We start from the raw sequence: 20092 nt of genomic DNA, 5'->3' as shown, positions 1-20092 counted from the left end.
CAGAACGTGGTGGTGGTGGTGGTTAGATCTGTATGAATTAGAGGAGCATTCATTTTGTAACTTTGGCATTAAGTAGTTCATACACTAATTCTCCTAGTCTCTCTCTCTCAGGATTAGTTTCACCACTGAGAAATTGCTCAGATTAGTCATTTTGGGAAGCAGAATGAAGATAATTAACTACACTGCAGTTGCACTAATGGGGGTAAAACTGGTCAGATACCAGGTTCAGTGTTATGTGAGTGGAGTTTCAGAGCAATAGAAGATTTATGAACACTCTCTTCAATGGCAGTGGGGCTGGAATTGCATGGTTGAAGGTAGGAGTTCTTCAGTTCTAAAATCTTCTATTCTAGGGCCTGGTCCTGAAAGCACACAAATAATTTATACAAGGAGGCAGTGGGACTACTATAGAGTTTAAAGGATTGGGGCCTTAGAGAGTGGAAGTCCAGGCTTTATAAAAATCATAGCCCTGCAAGCACCTGCTTAACTTTGCACACGTGAGTAGTCTGTTTTGGAGCCAGTGGAACTACTGTTGCATAGCATTAAGCATGTGCATAAGCAGTGTGTAGGAGTATGGTGAAAATTGGCATGAATATTTCAAATCAAGATTAGCAAAATACTGATGTTTAAAGAAACTTTTTTTCCCCGGTGTAAAGGAATACTAATAACAGAATTTGTAAACTGAGTTAAATTTGAAACCCTGTGAGTTTAGGTAGCAGCTGTGAAGATTTCAAGCTCTCCAAATTTTAATTTGAATTCACTTTGAGAGAGAGACTCCCACCCTCCAACTACTGTTAGCAAAACATAAAATAAGGTCACAATGTATGCTGCAATGGTTACTGAGAGGAGGAGGAGGAGGAGATACAATCTAGCTAAAGTCTCTCTTTTTTGAAATCTCATGCTATCAATTCTGGGATTTCAACAGGGTACTGCCAACCCTACAGCAGTTAAGGTAAAATAAAAAAACAAACTGTATTTTATAATACAGTATTCTGAAATGAGAACCTGCATATTACAAAACAGAAGAGCTGTCAAGATTTATTAGCAAAAATGGTGTTGAAGGTGTTGAACTCTGTTTTTAATTAGGCACCTAAATTAGACCATAAAATGGTTGATTAATCTTTTACAAGTGAAGGGGGAGGAAAATAACTAAAAGTAATTTAATCATAAATGTTATCCCAGATGCAGTGAGTTGGGAGACTGTCAATATTTAAGACATATTTTTGCTTTACATTTGGAAATGCAGTATTCAATTTATTCACGTTAATTCTGAAGCGATTCGTTGGAATATATAAACTCTTTTAATAAGCTTCTGTGGGAGCTCTAGCCCCTTACCTTGTAAACACGTATGTACATGTGTAACTTTGCTTATGCAAGTGGGACCATTGATTTCAATGGAATGTGACTACCCGTAAAACTTTGTCACGAAAATGGCTTGAGATTGGGAATTTAAGAACCACTTTTTTAAAGAATTTTTTAGCTTCTAAATCACTATGCACATTTGCAAATTATACTTGAAAGTTATTCATGTGCTTAAGTGTTTGCAAAACGGAGGGCTAAATTTAGCACTTAAAAATGAATATTGCAGTTGGAAAATGAACACTGAAATTGCCAAATAGGTTCACAGATAATAGATGTCAGAAACTAAAAATCTGACAGGATATCACTTTTTTCATTAAAAAACTTTTTGTAAATTTCCAACGCTGATCCAAATAAGCTAAAGGGATTTGACCATATAAGTTAGAAATAAGATATTGTCTCCAAACTCCCACGGATTTGACTGAGCCTCAGCACTTTTCAAGGTCCTGCATATTTCCATAATCTCTAATGTTTCTTTTAAATTGAAGTTAATGTCAAAAAGGATAAAGAGCTATAGCTGAATGATAAAATTTCTTATTTTATCATTTGCATACCCAGAAAACATATATTGCTCACTGTTCAGCTATATACATACTATTCCTTATTCTGAAACTAGGAACACTTAAAACTATTCACAAGTAGCCCCACTGAAGTCAATGGGGCCTCTTGCATTTGTAAAGTTACTCATATGCATAAGTGTTTGCAAGATTGAGTCCTTGTTGCACAAATCCAATTGTCCAGTTTTTAAACTTCTTGGTATATTTCTTCCTAGCAATATGCTAATAGGAATATTTAACCCTGGGGTGGGAGATCTTTGAGGAATTGGTACTTTGTTTTAGTTGAGAGACAATAAAAAAAGTTCTTGTTTTTGTTGAGACGTGTAAGACAGAACTTTCTATAGAACTTGCATATCTAGATAAGTTTCCATTCTGGAATGGTATTTGTGTCTGATAGTATTTAATATATCATTTTTTTTTGTCTGAACTATTCCTTCATAAATTATATGGTATTTTGACTTGAAGGAGAGACAAAATGGTGGTTTTTGTTTTTCTTCTGCTTAATTGTTTGCAAGGTTAAAGGGTTGTTGAAAATCATGTTTGGTTTCACTTTTTCTGCGGCAAAAATAAAGCAAAATCAGATGCTGGGAAATACAGTCCCTGAAGCAGCAAAGTGATAAGAGGGAAAAATTGAATGGATTTTCAATAGCAAGATAGCTGGAGATCCAATAGAAATGAATTCTGTAAGCATGTTGTATTTTCTCTGGTAATTAATGCAGCATGTTAGCTGCTTCAAATGAGAATATTTACCACGAGAGAAAAGAAATAAGATCCAGCCATTACTGCAAACTAATTATAAGTAGTATATGGAATTTTTGATATTCAATTGTCTTAAAAAATTGAAGTGTGCAGCATTAACAACCTTGTGTGTTTCTGGAGGGGAGAGGCAAGGGAATAGCCTCTTGTGGCCTGGTATATAGTGCAATTGCTGCCTTACAGGACTCAACTTCTTGCAAGCCTAGAATAGCAGTTCCCTGATATTTTGAACTATTTTCTCTATATTTTTATCATTGGATTCCTTCTTTTTATTTGGGGCAGTAATAATACTCTTAATAGTACTAAGAACTGAAATCTCTGTTACACTTATTTTGAGACAACCTATACTGCTTGCTGGATTATCATTTGTTAATAATTTTTTTATCTGCCGTAGGGCCGGTTTGCTGCAGTGCCAAGCACCTTCTGCAATGTGCTGAATATCCCTAGTCCTCCACTGAATTTTTATTTAGACTAACAGATTGTAGGCTTTGTCTGTGTTTGGAAAGTGCCCTAGCGCTGTAATCTTAATAATAGCACCATAATGTACAGTGCTCTGGACAGAAACTGATGGAATCCTTGCCTTGGAAAGCCAAGTTTTAGGGTGTGATCCTCCTACAAGTGCTGAGTCCCTAATTTCTGACTTTAGTGAGAGTTGTGGCTGCAGGTTCATGGGCCTGTCTGGTTAATGTAGTTTTTCTCTCTTTCAAGCATGGTAATAACTGCATTTATAAAAAATCTTCTTGGATTACTTGGCACTTAAGGAATCCCAGCTGAGGATCTCCATTGTGTTAGGGTGCTGCTTCACCGTGACTCTGCAGAGACTTGGTGAGCTGTGAACTTCCTTACCATAGGAATGTCCCAATTGCCATAATGAGAAAATTGTCCTGTAGTGCCCCCGAGTACCTAGTCAGATCAAAAAAGGGTGTCGGGGGGATGATCTAGAATAAAATCCTGGCCGCAGTGAAGTTAACGGCAAACTTTCATTGACTTCACTGAGGCTGGGATTTCACCCATAATCGCTGCAGCAATATAAATTCCTGCTTTACATTGGTAACAAGTGTCTGGTTCCAACATCTCTTACAGTATATCTTTGCAAACTATTGATAAAGCAACAAAGATCCAGTGAAGCCAGGTGCTGAGTGCCCTCCACTACCACTGAGAGCACTCAAACCTTGCAAGATCTTGCTTTTAAGGATGCAAGGGGTCTCTTACGATAAACTTCAGAGTGACCTGGATTGGACCAGAATTCCTTTGATTAAAAAACTTCATGCATATGAATCATAGCATCTATACAAAGAAGGCAAGCTTCTCTAACAAATGTCGTTGAGTTGCACTTAACTGGAACGAAAGCTACAATTTATTTTTAAATAAGGCTTTTTGTTCGTTCTTTTTTGAATGGTTTCTCAACATTTTTTATCCCTTTGGGATCTTTGTTCTTCTTCTTTCAAAAAGAAATCACACCATTATTCAGCTTGTCTCATACTGGTTTAAATCAGTACCAAAAAAAATCATTTGTCGAAGGGGATTTTTCCCACCCACTCATTAACGTTTGCAGGCAAGAGTCCAATAGGAGTTTAAATGGGACTATCACTACTTCTGTGTCTTTTTATTAAAAAAAAAAAAGCTCTGCAAGGCACTTATTGCCTCTAGTCAGATCCTGACAGACCCAAATGACATTGTCTTAGTGACTGTGTGGAGTTATGAAGAAAGTGGCCCCAGAAAGGAGGGGTGGACTGCTATGATCAGTCAGCAAGGCCCTTGTGTTTGCGTGGGATCATTCCTTTAGATCTGAGGAGAGTTGAGTTGTTCAAACAGATGGCAAAGATTATTCGTGTTGCTGGGCTTTCAGTGCGCTACTCTGTTTCAAGCACATTGCCTGATATGACGCACGTGATGAGTTCTTCTCAGCACGATGCTGAGAGGAGCTACATTGTCTGCCGTGATCAGGTTTCATAGCCTCACCTGTTGAGTTATTGAACTTTTTCAAAGTTGACCATGCGTTCCGGGGTGTGAGAGACTTTTATTTGGGTGGTGGATCTGCCTGGCTAATCTGATTAGTGCGATACTCTGTGGCATGTCATGGAACATTATGCTAGCAATTGGCATCAAAATAATTGGAAGAAAATCCCTGGTGCTCCATATCTTTCATTAAAGTGGACAAAGTGAACTTATTAACTTATGCAGTTGAATATCTTCTGCTGCTTTCTGGGAGGTAGAAGGCTTTGACACCTACATTTTTCAAATGACAAACTTTTTTTTTATTTCTAGATGTGTTATACTGCCTAAACAGTTCTTTATTCCCTACCCTGCAAAGTGTTGAGTACCATCATAGTCAAAAAGAAACAAAATTGAGGATGTTGAGTACTTGCCAAGAGCAGGCTTTAATTGCTCAGTTGACTTAGGATGGAATAACCGCATAGACCCTGGCCGCCTTGTAGTAAGAACGAAGTATAGTCATCTTCCAGCAAGAACACTCACCTCTTGTGTTGGCATGAATGCCAGTAATCAGTGGGTTGGGGGATAATTAATAGGCCAGGTCTGTGTTGGACAGTGGACATGTGGGCTCCAAAGAACAATAAATACCAGGTCACGTTATTTCGGCAGTTTAATGAGAAGGTCAGGAAGCTATCAGTTACTACCTGTTGTTAGCATGTGGTGTTTGAGGAGTGACTGAAGTGATGCCTGTGTGATTGTATATTAAACTTTCAAGCAGAATGTTACATTCAAAATAGTCCCAGAAATCTAAATTGCAGAGAAGTTTACTTACCTACTCTCATTTATGCTCCCAACAATTTCACATCTCTTTGCAAGTTTAAAATCACTTGTATTGTAATGTTACACATAATTTTAAAAAAGCTTGCAAAGAACATCAAAAGACACAAGTGATAGCAAAATTTGCCCCCTGCGTGCTCCAATCTAAATGGGATTTTTTTTAACATCACCTTCTAAGGATCTGATCATGCAATTTTGATTCACATGACTAGCAACACTCCGACAGACTCCAATATTGGTTACTAGATAAACCAAATATCAAACACGAGGCAGAAGACTTGACTGGGACACACTGCTACAGGAGTAACGAATAGCTTATGAAAATTCCTTTTTATATCCATAGTACATGCATGACTTGATGCAGATCAGCTGTACAGAGCATGGTTAGTAGTCACAGCATAATGGGGAGGGAAGAAAGCTTTTATGCTGGGCAAAACATGTTTAATTAAGCAGGTTCCCATCTCAATTTTTGTTGCCAGTGACAATATTTAATTGACCCTCAGACACCCATTACCGTGACATAAAACATTAAAAATGAGCAACATTAAAGTTGATCAGTCACAAATAATGCCCTCGTCGATCCTTGTGCTGCCATTAGAAGAATTTTGCCAGGCAAATGCTTGCCCCAAAATGATGTATTTTGCAACCTGCTCTGAAGGTCAGTACACTTGGGTTCTGATGGACCAGTGGAAGCAACAATGTCTAGGACCAGAATCCTCCTCCCAAGAACACCCTGTTCTTAGGCCTCCAGGATGTCTGTCTAGGGACAATAAGGAAAAACTGTAAGAGAACCGAATTCCTACAACCTTTGGTGCCCAATGGCATCCTGGATTATCAGTAAATCAACCTAAAGTCCAGTCCAGTTCAAATAACTAGTGTTAGGTACTGCACTTGGCCCAGATTCCTCAGCCACTTACTGGTTTTACAAATTGTTTCTCTTTTTTCTTAAAAAGTGCCCTTCACTCCTGCAGCTGGTGGAAAAGACCCATGTTAAGAGGGGTAATGGACTAGAGCAGGGGTTCTCAAACTGGGGGTCAGGACCCCTCAGGGGGTCATGAGGTTATTATAAGGGGGGGGGGGTTGCGAGCTGTCAGCCTCCACCCCAAACAACACTTAACCTCCGGCATTTATAGTGTTAAATATAAAGGTGTTTTTTTTTTAATTTATAAGCAGGGAGGGGGGTTCACACTCAGAGGCTTGTTATGTGAAAGGGGTCACCAGTACAGGAATCACCGGTACAAAAGCTTGAGAACCACTGGACTAGAGTGAAACTGATTCTACCTAGAGTGCTGTCAAATGCTCAACATAAACAGCTGGGAGGTGGGGGCAGGGTTTTTGCTTCCCCAAGCAGTGCAAAAAAAAAAGCTGCAATCACGACCTGCAGCTCTACCGCCACTGCTTCAGTCTTCAGCGGCAATTCGGCGGCTGGTCCTTCACTCTGAGAGGGAGTGAGGGGCTTCCCGCTGAAGAGCTGGACCTGCCGCCCCTCTCCGTTGGCTGCCCTAAGCACCTGCTTGCTGGGCTGGTGCCTGGAGCTGGCCCTGAGTGGGGGTGGGGGAGGAGGACAAGGAAGTGCAATTATTTCTTGACTCTCTCAGGCCCAAGAATTTTGGGCCCTGATCCTGCAAGCATATATGCACGTGCCTGACTTTACATATGAGTAGCCCTGTTGTAGTAGCTGCAAGCGTAAAATTAAGCACATGCATGCATATTTGCAGGACTGGGGGCTTAAATGTTACTTGTAGTAATTACAGCAAAAGAAACTTCAGGCAAGAATGTGTAGTATCCCGCTAACACCCTGTTGTCTGTCCTGAGGCATGTAATTCAGGGTCTATCTTGTGCCCATTCAAGTTTATTGAATGGGATCAGAATCTCCCTTTAATTAAAATAAACTTATTTCCAGCTGCCTTCAATTCTGTTAAATCAGAAACAGCATCAAAGATTTTTTTCTTACAATCAAAATGTTCATTAAGTAGTAACAAAATGGTTATATACATTGTCTTACTGACAGTTAACTCCATTAAACCATGAGCCTAAAATAATCCCCCAAACCAGTCCAATTAAAGGTCCATTTTTTTCCCTCTGTAGGGGGAAGAAAAGGCAGTAGGGGAAGAGACCCTCCATCAAGGGCCAGCTCTTCACTTAATGTTAACTGTCGGACTGAAGTCAGTGGAGGTGTGCCAGTTTATATCAGCTAAGGATCAAGGCCCAGACTGTATTAAATTCCCCCCCAGCCCACCCTTTAAATTTAATATTCCATCCAAACTGACAAGTGGCTAATTTAATATTGTGCTTAACTAAGTATAATGGGGCTTTTGCAAAGCCTTGCGCAAGTAGTCTTCACAATGAAATCAGTGGGACTGTTTGTATAAATAAGTTTTACCCTATTAAGGAGGAGTCCTAAAAGATCAGGGCTCTAATCTGGCTGGTCTGCTAAGGCAACACTTCAGCGTCACTGTGTTGGATTTCAAAAAGTATGTAAATGATTTTTAGGAGCACAATTTCCATTGGGAAAACTCCATTTTATTTGTTTTGATTGGCGTGCTCTACCTGCTCTAGTAGGGATTCCTAGCAGCTCCATACTCAGTTGCTTGTTCTGTCAGTTAAGTGAGACTGGCATGTTTGTGAAGGTACAGGAGAGGATGACCAAGTTCTGATCTTCCTTGCTGCAGGGCCTGATCTTGCACGACTGGCCCTGTGATGAGCAGAACCAAGTATCCCTGGAATCGGCACTTGAAATCCTCTTGCAAAAAATACCTTTAACATGTAAGTAACGAGGGGATATGCTTTTTAAAAGCCAACCCTGGAGCTGTAAACATTAGGACCTGATGCATGGTAATTGTAAAATACTTGCTTGAAGTCCTCAGTCACAGTGAGGGTTTTGACAGAGTAAGAAATGCAGGATTGGGTCCTTCACATCTATATCTGTGGGCATGAATATATACATACACTTTGCAATAAATATATGCAACCCTTAGCTTTTGTAATGGTTATTGCATAATAAGTTTTTAAAAAGGGGAGAAATACCTTGAGGCTAGTTACATCTTGTGAAAAATAACCTCCACTATTTTGCAAAGCTGCAATCTGTCTCCAGGGAGGTGAATAATAGTTTTAATGATACTAAAATGTATATGTGTAGCTCTTCAGTGGAACCAATAATTTGCACTGATGACCAGGAGATCGACTGTGGATTACTGGATTATGCAAATTAGTGACTAGGTTAACAAACCATTCAAAAGAGAACATTGTATCAATGTGTATGGTATTTTTTACAAGCATCATTCCATTTTTAAACTTAGAGTATTTCATAGGATTCTAAAATACCTTGCAACTTTGGACCAATTCTGCTCTCAATAATGGTGACATAAAGCTGGAGTAACATCAGTGAAGTAACAAATAATTCAGTAATTTCTCCAGTGTTTAGTGCAGGGTTAGGCCAACGGATAACAAAAAATGAAGTGTTTATTAATAGACTTCACTGCCACACTTAAATATTTGTTTAGAAATGTGCAAAGGCCAAATAGGTGTTTTCATTTTACCGTCTAATGAGTTTTCAAATCAATAATTTAAGAATTGTGAGGTTCTCCTGTAAGTAGACTAAGTATCCTAGCCTTTAAACATCAACATAATTTGTCTTTGTAAAAATATATCTTCTGTGTTTTCATACCCAGGAAACTAGTTGCCAAATAAACTAATTATAAATGACGCTGGTGGTGGTGTACAAACGATGAGCCTACTCCCGTTCTTAGTTACAATCAGTAACCAAATTCCTCTCGACAGAAGTGAGTCTGAACGCCACACTCTGACACTGCCCTCATTGCCGGGATATGCAAACATTGCTGGAAATGGGCCTTAACCTGGACTTACTCACACAATCCCGTATTATGTAGCTCAGGGGCTGCAGCTGCTATACCAGGTGTAACTCCAGAGTAACAGTGGTGAGTCAGCGCTAAAAATGGGACTGAATGGCTGAACTAAGTTTCAGTCCTGCATTGGTGCATGTCTCTATTCGTCCGTCCTTTTGATGTTATCTTAATAAATCCAAAGATCTTAACACTGATTCCATAGCATTGCAATGTGCTAGATGGTGGGGTTTTGTAGATCAGTTAGTCCCTGACAGTTTAGTGGTTTGGGATAAGATTTCCCACAAATTCTCGTGACTTGCGCTCCTCAGTAGAGGCACCAGTGAAAACTTTACCTCAAGCCACTAAACTGTCAGCAGCTAACGGGTTAAAGTCGCTTTTGAAAATGAGAGTTAGGCTTTTAAGTCAGAGGAGCTTGTAGAAATTTTACCCTTGAGCTAGCTGTATCTTTGGGGTCCATTTTAATTCATTGTCTTTGTTGGAATTAATGGATGGAATGGATCCTAGTATAGAAAGTGAGCCTGTGTTAACCATGCACTTAAACAGAATGTTTGGTATAATAGATCTCTATACCGGAATGCCAGGTGCTCTGGTGCCTGGCAGAATTGCAGGCTGAACTCATTAGTGTTGTAAAGTTTTTGATCTGGCTTTTACACTTTCTCTGGGAGTGGGTCGAAGGGGATTGTAATGTCTCTTCCCCCTCCTCCCCATCCCCTGCCATCAGTGTGTTAGAATTTGACACACAATTCTGTGAGCGCATTTTGTTTCCATTTATCACTGCTCTAGTAGTGAGTGAGCAGGAGGTCAGTCTGGTGTTTCTGAAAGGCTGAGAGAATCCAGTTAATGGGGCAGAGGGGGAAGTTTAAGAGTGGAATGATCCCTTGGGAGGAGTTGTCAGACTTGCCATGGATCAGGCTCAGATAAAACTGAATAGCAGGTTAGCATGTCAAGCCAGGTCTCACTGCAAACTGATATGGGGTGCAAGCTCTACTTGTCTGTCCTTAAGCTTGTTAATTACAGGTTCTCTTTCCTCTGTATTGCCTGGATCTGTTGTGGAAGGTGGAGCCCTCTTTCCCCTGATGCTTCTGCAGGGGTGTGTGTGTGTTGTACATTGCTTACTTCTGGCAAACTGTATCTTTAACATTACAGCTATTAGCTCTCCCAAGAGAAAGCTGTAAGTCACACAGATAAAGGTAGTATAGTTAATTAGGCTATATATAAACAGTAGGCCCAGGTGGTCTTAAAGCAGATTAAGAACCTGTGAATTTTCTGATTTTTAAATAAGGTATCTTTCCCCAATTCTTGTATGCCAGCTCCTATAATTGCCACACACACAGAACTCTTACAGATTTCATCAGCAGACTTCACTGGCAGCGTTAAGCCAACTGCAGGATTGGACAATAAATGGAGCTCTGTAAAGTCTCAGTTTTGGTGAACTTTTCTAGCTAGTTTCACTTGTTTTGTGACCAGCTATTTAGTGTGTGTGTGTGTGGTTTTTTTTTTTTCCTCCTCCCCTCCCCCCTATACCTGTAAGGAGCTGAATAGTAAGTGGCATCATTGCCCTCTACTGGAAGGAGTCAAAACTGCTGAACTTGGGATCATATGCCAAATACTGTTAATAGAGAGCAGGAGTTTCTGATCTTTGCATGACCCAATTACCAAGGTTATTAGGTAGCAAAGAGTATGCAACAAAACCCTAGTGATAGAAACTTGTTGGTTCAAGGTTTAAAAAAACACAACAAAACAAACCCCTCCCTTTTGTGTGTCTAGGATTTGGAGATTGCTGAAGGATTTAGCAAGTTTGGTGGTGAAACCTGAAACTTTGAGCCTAGCAAATATTTATGTGGCTTGTTTGAGAAATCTTTCCACTTTTACGTAATTAAAATATATATGATTCAAATCTTTATTTGTCCACCTGTACCCAAACCCAGGAAAACCTTGTTCATTGCAAAACTCAAAATGAAGTATTTTTCCATGGCTTGAAGACAATGCTTTAGTTGCTCCTGAATTCAACTGCAACCCCCCTCCCCAGTTCCTCCCAAAACTCCATCTAATAAAGAAAACCACTGCAGGAAATGATGAACTTAAACAAAATAGAAGCAATGTGAACAGCCAGGGATGGGATGTTAATGGACAAGGTGGTGAACGGTTCTGTGCAAGCCTGATTCTGCTGACCTTAAGCAGAGTAGTACCTTACTCAGCAAATAGTCCTCATTGATTTCCACTTGAGTAAGGGTGGCAGAACTGGACTCGACAGGAGAAGACTTCATTTTAACATGGTTAAAGGGTGACCATGCATTTCTTTCCCATTTGCTTGGGTTGACACACAGAGCAGTAAGCATTGCACTGAAGAAACCTATCTAGGCTCTTGTTGTATGCCTGCCACAGAGGAGAGAGTGCCTGGTGATTTGTCAGTGCTAGCAATGGATAATAAAATACAGTGACTCTAGAAATTCCATCCTTTGTTTCTGTGCTTGGTTGTAGGCTACAGGGTCCTCTGAACCTGAGGAAAAAATCGGGAAGATGAACTGAAGGGCTGGCTGCTGCATGGCCTTTTCAGATACCATGAGTACCAAAAACTCCTGTCCTGGCTTGCCATGGAGCCTCCTTTAAAACTCCTGCACATGCTCCTCTGTGCAGCTTAAAATGATGAAGCCGTTTAGAATTCTGGGGTGCACACGAGGACCACTTGTTAGTGGTATGTGGGATCTCTGGAAAATACCCTGCACTAGATGGGTTTGTAAATGACTTCTGTGTAACATAACATGGCCACAATTGAGCTCTTCTGCTCTGTTACTCACTGTTTGATTTTTGGAGCTGATCTGTCTCAATTATAAGTGCCACGGCACATCTACATCCAGCAGATGGAAGCTGAGAGAATAGGCATTGTATGTGGCTGATTCACAATGGAATCTTTTCACTCCTCAACTCTAGTGTGGAGGCTGATGGCACTGTCTCATTTGGGATGCTATAGGGTAGAAAGATCAAAGAGGGGTGAGTCAATTACAATTCAGATTTGGTTCATCCATATGTTTGGGTATTTGAAAGACTTCAGTGGTAACCTGTCTTATATCTCATATGCCCATTGATTTGTTAATCTGACACTTGCTTTAATCTGAATTACAATGGCTCTCATTCAAACTGAGCAGTGTTTGGGGGGAGGGAGGAGTCATGTAACTTGGACTTTACTAAGTTCTTGCATACAAGCCCACTGGATTCTTAATATCAAAATTGTGGCTGAAGGATTTAGGAGTAATTTTGAGATGAGTAATTTTTTAAAATTCTGCTGGCGCTATGGGTGAGGATACAATAAAGAGAGGTATGAGTTTGCACACGTACCCATCCCACAATGTGGCTAGGCTGCTGTTAATTGGATGAGGTTCTGACACCATGTAGGTACCATCTCTGGATGCAAAAAGCTGAGAAGGCATGTGGTGGGTGTTAGAGTTATGGGACAGAATCAAAGTATCCAGCTGGCTCCATCAGTCCTTAACCATGTATTTGATAGTGTCCAGAGAAGACAGCAGGATGTGATCTATCCTGGTGCATAGGATGAGTAGCTAGTCTTATAAAGATGATCTGGGTAGCCCAGAAATAAACAGCAAGAAGAACAGGCGTGTGTGCATGTGGATAGTCCAGTAGACTCACTCAGTCCGTCAGATCACTGGTATGGAAATACAAAGTCTTTCTTTAAAGTATGTAGGTCTCATTACATGAGCACACAGCAGAGAACATCTTTATGGCTGAGTCCTCCTTAAAAGACCCCTTGGCAGTGTTGAGCTGATCATCTGTTTTGGATCTACTATTTACGCCACGATCATGAGCCCCTGTAACTAATGGGGGGAGGGGGTGCTCTGCAGACACACCTGCTTAATGTTTCTTATTGGTACCTGTCCTACTTCTCTGGGAGTTTAACTCTCTCACCATAGGCCAGTTGTTTTCATCTGATCGAGCATGTTTTAGCTCTGATTTGTCTGGATGGCAGGCTTCTGAGTTTTTGTAATCTCATGAAGCTGTAACTTTACTGGGCAGCAATCCCGTACTCTTTCTGAAACTTAATCATAATTTCTTAACTTTTTTCCCCCCTATTTTTAGAGGTTGGGGGATGGGGGGAGACAAGGTGGGGGCTGGCTTGGTAAGTAGATCTTGCAGAGGTGATCATCCAGCACTAGACTACTTTCCAAACCTGCCCCAGACCTGATCATTTCTTTTGTTTACAGCCATGCTAATTTAATGCAGTGGCTACTCCCTTTATGACTGTAAGCACAAATCCAATTGTGAATGATTGGAGAAGGCAATCGCATTTGTTTTAAAATGCATTTAGGGATCAGCACAGAGGGTCAACAGTGTATTAATTTCCTAGATCTTTTATTCCAGAGCATAGCAAATATATTTAATCCTGGAGCAAGTACATTCTGTCCAGGTCATATTGTAGTTAAAGGAGATTTAAACAGTGACTTCTTCAACCCCACCCTCCTAATTTAAAAAAACAAACCCACGGACCTATCCTTCTTGAGAGCAGTACATCTGGCCCTCCTGGAGGGGGAGAATCTATTGCATGCCAGCCTATCCAATTAGTTCACTAATGTGTAAACATCTTGAGCTGCTTTATTGGCTGAGGTTTTTAGAATAATGAAAAACCTGCAGTGGAGCTGGTCAGCCAAACCTCTGCTATAAGGACACCTATGGCTAGCAATCTGGAACTAAAGCTCTGGAGAGAGATCCAGATTAAGCATTTCCACATCTCTAGTGCCTTTCATCTAAGGATCTCAAAGCACTTTGCACACCTCAGTAAGCATTCCAGCACTTGTAGCAAGTAGGCAAATAGCACTGCTGGCTCCATACAAACCATGTGTGTGTTTTTCCATAAATGTCATTATTCAGCAATTCATTTTTGTTATGCAGCCAGTTCTCCAGCTGACCAAATCTTTGCTGGACAGCTAATTCAGTGAATAAAATTTGTTACCACATGTGCTATTCACTGAATAGCTTCATTCAGTAATCTTTGGTTCCTATTATTTCCACTTTACAGGTGCAGAAAATGAGGCACAGCAACACAAAGTGACTTACTGCAACTGACTCACAGTGCTTAACTTTGATTTCTTTCAAGGGATTGCTTTGAAGAAGGTAACTAGCACCTGCCCTCTGAAAATCAGGTCCCTTTTAAGGTATCAGGTTGGGCACCTGAAAATCACTAGTTGCTCGTAGACCTTTGACAGTGTCTCTAGCTTTTAACACTGAGCCTCCCCCCCCACAACCCAAGCCTTATGGATTTCCCTTCATTGCTGTGTGCTGAAACCAATCAGGCTCAGCATTCATCAGTAAAACTGGCTCCCATTCAAGAGCCAAACAGGAGTTCATTACTGGGGGTGCTCAATGCAGGGAGGGCAGCTAAGCCCAGCAGAGTGAAGTGCTGTTGGATAAATTAAAAATCAAAATTTGGTTCTCCTGTATGATCAGCTGGGGGTTGGGGGCGCTTACCTTCCCTCTTTCAGCACCTAGCCACCATAAAGAAACCAGTCAGTGGTAGGCCTGTCACATGGCTGCCACTTTGTAGCCAGTCCTGTTCAGGGGTCTTAACCTCACACAATTCCTTAAGTGGCCTCTTCTCAGCAGCGTGGCTACTTCTGCAGTTAAAAACACCCCTTCCTTTTATCCAGGCTGGAGAAGGAAGTCTGAAGAGGAAGGGATTGTTTTCATTTGGAATTACAGAGACTAAGTGTGAGAGGAGGAGAAGGCAGTGGAGGGAGGAAGAGTTGAGGCTGTTAAGGGTGGCCTAGCCTTTGCTACTCCAGCGACTGAACGGTGCACCCCACGAGGGTTGAAACAACTGGCCTGGGGGAGGCAGGAATCTCCTGCTGAAGATGGGAACAAAAGGGATTCAGTCCGACAGGAACTTTATGTCAAATACTCATCTTTCCAGAAAGCTTCTCCACGCATGGCAGACCATGCAGCATTGTTCCTGCCCATTCACCCTGTTCCTCAAGGGAAACTTGCCCCTTTTGCATGTTGCTTGTTCGGAGATTTGCCTTTTCCCCAGGCCTGAAGTCAACTGAATGAAAGAGGACCCCAAGGGACATCGTAGGAGGCACTGAGCATGGCACAAAATCCATTATCTTCTGGCTCTGGCAAATCTGAGCTTGTACAACTTCATTATCAGGATGTCTGACACTTGTTCTAATCAAATACAGGAGCTGGCTAATGTTCATTGGGTTTTAAAGACTCCCACCCACCCTGAGGACAGATGAGACAATACATTGCACTGAGTGCTGCCTTTGCCAGGATCAGTCACTAACCGTGAGTTTGGAAGGTGGGATGCCTTTATGCACAGAAGGGGGCTGGGAGTGGGTGTCAGCTCTGGATTGATTAGAAGTGCAGTTCTTGATAATGGCAAGGCACCAGGAGACTAGGCATTATTAGAGGAAACTTGACAAGGTGGTGAGAAATACAGTTTCCTGGCAAACGATTTGAGCTGTTTTAATAGTTGGGTAACAAAGGGCCACATTACCTGTACAACTTCTTGCCGGGTTGTCTCAGAGCTAGGAACAGATTAGTGCATTAATGTATGTGCTTGTGGCAAACACAGAAAGGGCTCACAAAGGGACTTGGGTTTGATTCATTTAGGTAATTAGGACACAAGGCTGAAACAAGACGCAAAAAAATGAGCAAAACCTGTTTGTGGTGTTGGCTCACATGTGTGGTGCCTAAGCCAGGGAACTTTCTAAACTGAAATTGGCTCTGGTGAAAGATGAAACAGGCAGTTCTGTGCTCCCCCTGCCATAGCTCTGGAACCAGGAGATCCAGCAGAGGCAGGGTTAATACACACCTGCTTGCTTTGCTCTCCTGCAACATGCACTCAGTGCTAGGCTGACTTGGGGGAGTAACTCAAGGGTGAACCACTGGAATGAGTTCTGTAGTCTGGACATGCCCTGTGTCTTGCTCTCATTTGGAAGGGACCAAATGTGGGCAGAGGAGAGCTCACTTTCTATGGCTCATTCAGCTTCTAGCCCAGGGGTAGGCAACTTATGGCATGGGTGCTGAAGGCAGCACGCAACTGATTTTTCAGTGGCATTCACTGCCCGGGTCCTGGCCACCGGTCTGGGGGGCTCTGCATTTTAATTTAATTTTAAATGAAGCTTCTTAAACATTTTTAAAACCTTATTTATTTTACATACAACAATAGTTTAGTTATTATAGACTTATAGAAAGACCTTCTAAAAACATTAATGTATTACTGGCACGCAAAACCTTAAATCAGAGTGAATAAATGAATGAAGATTCGGCACAGCACTTCTGAAAAGTTGCCGACTCCTGTTCTAGCCTCTCTGCCGTGACTGCCAGCTCCAGTGTCAATTAGAGCCTATTGCAGTGGCGCTTTTGTCCTGTTCAGATGGTGGTTTTGTGTCCATGTCCTTAGCCCAAATGGTACCTGTGTGACCACAAGAATAATGCAGTGTTTCTTTGCAGGGACATCACTCATACTTAAGGCCAAAGTACTATTCCCCTGTCGTGTCCTCCCGTGCATGCCCCCCCCCCCGTTTATAACTCCAAGTGTTCCACCCTTACCGATATATTATTTATACATATAATTTATTTTTCTGGAGCTGTTTGTTGCAGTTTTACTATAATGAAGGTGCCTCAGTAATGTGTGAGCTATTTTCCAAGTCTAATTGTTTTTAGTTGTTAGGAAAAATATTTGCTACTTGTGTTGATTCAGTAACAACCACTGCATTTTTTTAACGAGAGATTTTTTCATTTTCCTACCAGTGCAAGGTGTGTTTGCTCTTAACTCTGAAAGAGGCTACCTCTGTTAAATAGTTTTGTGAAGTGTTCGGCTTGTGATACAGCCGCTCGTGTCGCGTTAAATGTCGCTTTGCTGCTCTTCACACTTCACCTTGATGTCATGTGAACTCTGCTGCGTTAGATACTAATGTAAAAATCCAGCCGAACCTACATACTATGTAGATTCTGCTCTCCACTAGATGCATGTGGAACTCCTATCCAGGCGTGACAGATTGGACTCCTCCATGAGTCATCTCATTGGGCATCCCACAATTACAATGTGCTATAGAAATGCAGGATATTGTCTTCAAGGACCAGCATATTTCACTGATGTTATACAGCTACCTCTGGGGTGAAGGCTGACAGGCAGGCACACTGCATACGCTCAATACTTAGAGGGGAAACTTTGCAAGAAACGTACAACTAAAATATCCATAGAATTTTTAATGCCCTTGTGGGAGGCACAAGACCATAGCTCCATTAGCTCTGAGCCAAAGGGGCAAACCTAGTGAACAGTATGGCGCTCAGTGGGTTTGGCTAAGGTCAGTGGCATTACACCAGTGTGACTGAGCCCTTAGAGCTGTTCAGAAAACCAGGGAGAAGAAATTGGTGATACTTAGTGTTTTATCTTGTTTTTTGCTGAATTTTTTGACTAGTTCTGTTCAGAAGGGTGAAGAGCTGGATGAGAACCTGAGGTTCCATGGAATTTACCTTTCCTTTCTTAGTGAGAAAGGGACCCATGCACCTCCTTGAAACACTGGCTTCAAATCGAAATCCACAAGTGGCCCCCATGTAGTATGAGCTCTGAGAACAGATCCTCAGCGGTTCTCTGACAACTGACTCCAGCCAATACCTTTACCCCAGAGTGTTAACAAACTTATTACTTAGCTCACCATTATACCAAACCCTAATGTTTAAGGGGATCCATTGTGTGTGACTACAAGTAGAAAATGCTTCCAGGCAAGCATCTTATTAACCCTGTAGTTATTTGATACTTTTGTTACAAGTAGACTCTCTTGGGACCATGGGAAGGCAATAATTTAAACACCATACAGATGAGTGGTTGGTGACTGGTTTTTAACTCCTTGTCTGACTGCATGGTGCTGTGCTTAGATTTGAAAGAAGCAAAGTAGTCCAAGTGAGAGCAGTTTGGCAGTTCGAGGGGTCTTTGCTCAGTTTATGCTTCCCCCCCCACTAAGAATGCTTATTGCGAAATCTTGACGTGTATTCTGACAGGCACTCTCTGCTCTCGTCTGATTCCCTGCAGAGGTGTTTGAGATGCAACCATTGGCAGAAGATGCAAAACTTACAACCCAGGGCCTCCAGAATCTGCTGAATTTGCTGCAGTTTTGGATCACTGGATAATAATCTGCATTTGCAGCCATTTTCCACTGCAGGCTCCAGGGAGAGGTGCAAATGAGTTGTAATGAGACTATGCCATTGTTTCATGTAAGCAAATCCATAAATGATAGTTTCACTTGGTTCAGGCTATCTGAAGAAGTATTTTTTTTTCTTTTGGGGGGTGGGGGGAGTGTGGTGTTGTGGGGAAGGAATTCCAGAAAAGGAGGTGTCACATGAAAGACTTTGTCTACACTATAAATTTGTCTTGCTTTAATTGTACTGGCACAGCTGCCCCTAGCATGGATGCAGTTATCCTGTGAAGGTGTTTTTGTATCAATGTAGCTACTCCTGTACAGGAGGGGGGATAAGCTATACCAGTTTAAGGCGTCTTTATACTGATAAATACATCCATACTAGGAACTGTAGCAACCTGGGAATTACACCCCTAACTCCTACTTGTACAGGTACAAGGACTTTTTAGAGCAGGCCATAGCAGAGTGCAATACAGATGAGTCTGTTCCAACTGCTGTCTTTGCAGGCTCAGGCACTGGCCCTCTCCTGGCTTATTCCTCTGTGATAAAGTTGTCGTATCAGGCTACTAATGTCCCTTCCCCCTGTCCAGTGCAAAGACTGGATTCTAACAGATTCATCATGAGGCATTAACCAGGAGAGAAATGGTGCTAACAGAACTGTAAAGTATGTGGTTTTGGGTTTTTGTTAATGGTGCAGCTCTGATGAAGGTGCTTGGTCCTGCCTCCATTGAAGCCAATGGCACAACTCTTAACTTCATGGGACAGAACTGGTCCCAAAGTGGCACTGATTATCTGTACAGCCTTTTCTCAGCCCCTGTGCAGCTGGGGCTGTTGTAGATTTTTCCAGCAGCTACAAACATTTTTTAGATGTTCTCTTTAATCAGCTGTTTAAACTGCATCCAAGTGAAGCCTCTTCCTTAAGCCTGCTCTGAGCTAGCTAAAGCCTATGTGTGGTAATCTAGCCGTCCAGTCCCAGACCTGGACTTTAGGGTCCACCAGTCTGGTCCTGTCCCAAATCTGGACTTTTGCGTCCAAAGTTTGGGGGCTTACCTGAAACTCCCCCAAGCTCACTACCAGCTTGGATATTCTCGCTGCCACCAGATCAGGAATTAATCTATGGGGCCTGATCCCCCCTTTCCTCCCTCTGGTGTCCCCAACCCTCCCTTGGTGGGACACCCAGATTCCCAATCCCTTGGATGCTAAAAGCAGGGAAAATAACCCCTTCCCCCTCCTTATCAGGCTTGCCTCGCGGCTAACCTGTGTGACCCAAGAAACCAGCTTTTCTGCTTCCCTCAGGACAATGGAGATGCAAAATACCCACAGCTGGGCTCTGCCACCCCCCTTGCTCCAGGAATGAGGGAAAAACTGTAACCACCAGAGAACAGAGAGAATTCTTCGTCTCTTTCCCTGTAGTCTGCTCTTTCCCTGGACCCAAATAGGAAAATAGCCCACAGCCTGGCTTTTCCCTTTGCCTCCCTAGGAAAAGAACTTTCACAAGGTTTAAAAAGAAAACTTTATAGAAAAAAAGAAAGAAAATATAAAACAATCATCTTGCATTAAGAAACTCAATACAGGCTCTTGCTTATAAGAAAATATAAAGAAACAGTCTGATTTAAAAGATAGCCCAATTAAA

General features: G+C 41.8%; 1 protein-coding gene and 1 long non-coding RNA gene across 2 annotated transcripts in view; one reads left to right on the top strand and one right to left on the bottom strand.

Annotated features, from left to right (window-relative positions):
• The window catches only part of LOC142047658 (uncharacterized), a 370347-nt gene that overhangs the window by 231240 nt on the left and 119015 nt on the right, over positions 1–20092 (bottom strand). The gene's annotated exons all lie outside the window — the stretch shown is intronic.
• LOC116832186 (heparan sulfate glucosamine 3-O-sulfotransferase 3B1-like) overlaps positions 1–20092 on the top strand; it is a 41581-nt gene that overhangs the window by 5747 nt on the left and 15742 nt on the right. The gene's annotated exons all lie outside the window — the stretch shown is intronic.

Source organism: Chelonoidis abingdonii, chromosome 13 (assembly GCF_003597395.2).
Source record: "Chelonoidis abingdonii isolate Lonesome George chromosome 13, CheloAbing_2.0, whole genome shotgun sequence".
Lineage (NCBI taxonomy): Eukaryota > Metazoa > Chordata > Testudines > Testudinidae > Chelonoidis > Chelonoidis abingdonii.
Note: the sequence above shows the minus strand (reverse complement) of the source record. Positions and strands in the feature narration are given on the sequence as shown.